The sequence below is a fragment of the Electrophorus electricus genome, chromosome 3 (assembly GCF_041902795.1).
Source record: "Electrophorus electricus isolate QZ-2024a chromosome 3, ASM4190279v1, whole genome shotgun sequence".
NCBI classification, from domain to species: Eukaryota; Metazoa; Chordata; class Actinopteri; order Gymnotiformes; family Gymnotidae; genus Electrophorus; species Electrophorus electricus.
The window spans coordinates 3,340,001-3,342,590 of NC_137499.1; positions in this window are offsets into that span (position 1 = coordinate 3,340,001).

Here is a 2,590-nt window from a genome sequence, read left to right on the forward strand (position 1 = left end):
CGCTCAGCCTGCAGATCAGGTGGCCTCTATTAGCAGATCTTCCAGACTCAATTATGTTTAAGATTCTTCTTGTCCTTAATGTAAGCTTGTGCACTGTCACAAAAGTACATCAGATAGCCTCTTGGGAGACTGTGAGTATTTGTGTGTGTGTGTGTGTGTGTGTGTGTGTGTGTGTGTGTGTGTGTGTGTGTGTGTGTGTGTGTGTGTGTGTGTGTGTGTGTGTGTGTGTCTTCCAGGCTGCCTGGGACTTTTTAAGGCCTGATGATATATACAGCGTGCATTCGGTTTGCTTGTAACACAGTCATGGAGATTCATGACGGGTAGAAAGCTTTATTGCAGTGGAGCAGTTTGGAACAGTAATGTGTCGTTTGCAGTACTGGTTCTAAGCCAATGTTATGCCAAGACATACTTCAGGCATTGATTTGTGTGTGTGATATAATATAGATATCTAACCAAATATAATGTTTCTCTTTCTTTTTGATTCCATATACATTCAATATAAATAGCTGGTTCCTCATTATCACTTGGTTATTAACCAATTACCTGCCATGGTGAATGGTGAATGAGAGTCTATGGTGGTGTGTAATGTCCAGCGTCCCATATACACGTCACCTAAAAGCAGCTAATTTCACAGAGTAGCTGTACGTTGAATCCCACAGCCATTACTATGTATACTGCCCATCTCTCACAGCTTAGTATCCATCATGAGAGAGAGAGAGAGAGAGAGAGAGAGAGAGAGAGAGAGAGAGAGAGAGAGAAGACGAAGGTAGAGTAAAGCACAGACAGACGTAAGAACACATCTCTCACTGCAGGCAGCGGGTAATGATGTGTTCTAGGGACGAATAGAGTGAACCCGCTGAGACTCCCGTTCATAGCATTAAAGGCCCCTGGCTAGGGGTCTAACCCAAGACACCCCCACCCCACCCCAGGAGATCCAAATCCTGGGACGTTTCCAGGAAAGCTTTTCACTGACCTGCCATTTCTCTGGAGCACTGGAGAGAACAGGTGTGTGGAGAAGCTCTGGAGACCCTCCTCATTCTGGCGATGCCTGCAGATCCAAGAGAACATAGCAATCGTTGCCTTGCAGGAAATCCACCAGGCTTTTTAAAGAGCTCTGATTATTTGTGTTTGGTTGGGGCTTACAGTTATTTTGGCCTTTTTTGAAAATCCCCCGTAATGAAGGTAGGCCGAGATCCTTTCTGTTGACTGCTATTCCTGTACGCTTCAAATAAGCAAATGAATAAGGAATCTGTTTCATTTCATCTAACAGAGATTTAGCATGTAAGTGGATTCCGTTAAGCAAAGATATCCTCTAGTCTAAATATCACAGCACTACAAGGAAAAAAAGTGGAGCTGTTTAGATCAGCCCGGCGCTCTTTAGATAAACTGGTGGAATCAAATGACCATAAAACACCATTTTAAGCCAGTAATTATATTACTAGTGGTAACCTCCAAATGAAAGCAACATATGCTCAAGCCAGATCCCACATAATCACACGTAGCGTTTTATGGGCCCCACACTGTATTATTTTCTTGCAATAACCGCCATCCCTTCAAACGCTCAGTCACTGGCAATTTCATTGTACATGCACGATAAACAAGTCAGCTTTGCAATTAGCACAACACAGAGTGGTTAAGGAATACACACTTTTAACAGCTAAGACAAAGCCAGGGTCTATGAGCTTTGTGTATTGGGAGTTCTCCAAAGCCACTTGAATCTTTCATTATGTGATTAAGGGGCCTTCTCCAGTTGAGATGTCTCTTTTATTCTGTGGCTCCTAATTGGAGTCAGAGTGATTTAACAGGGTTTAATGGGGTCACAATGTAATGTCATGGAATGTTTTTGGGGGGGGGTTATATTTTTGAGATTGGTACATACGGTCACAATGTGTGTGTATCTGTAACATTCTGGGCGTGAATTTCTGGTAAATGATTTGACATCATATGAGAGAAATACTTACTGGTTAATCCTCTTTCTTGTAAACTAAATAATAGCATGCTAGTAATTGTCCACAGGCATCAGATATTTTATGAGGGGGGGAAGCACATAGCGACATGGTGAGTTACTGTTAAAACATGCCCATTAGAGGCAGGCAGAGAACACAGAGACATACCATATGGGTGGTAAACAAGGAATGATTAGACAGTTTCTTACAGAGACTGAATGGCATTTTCCTTAATCACTTCATCTTATTTAGATTTTTAAAAAGGCAAATATATATCCACGTGAATAGCCCTCCGAATTACTCCTGCAGTTGTGTTCTGCTTTTCAAAATAACCTGATGCAGGGTGCTTTGATCTTATCTAGTGTGTGTGTGTGTGTGTGTGTGTGTGTGTGTATGTGTGTGTGTGTGTGTGTGTGTGTGTGTGTGAAAGAGAGAGAGAGGGAGAGCTAGATTCAGAGAGCCAAAGGCAGCAAGAGGGAGACAGAGGCAGAGAAAAAGAGCACGTGCGTACGGGAGACAGGCGGCTGAGGCGGGCGACTTCTGGCTCTTGTTATTAAAAAACATTGTCATTAAGAATAAACACCCTGTCTGGGCCTGCCTGTGCATAAGGGGCTTCAAAAGGGACTCCCTAATTGTTATTATTG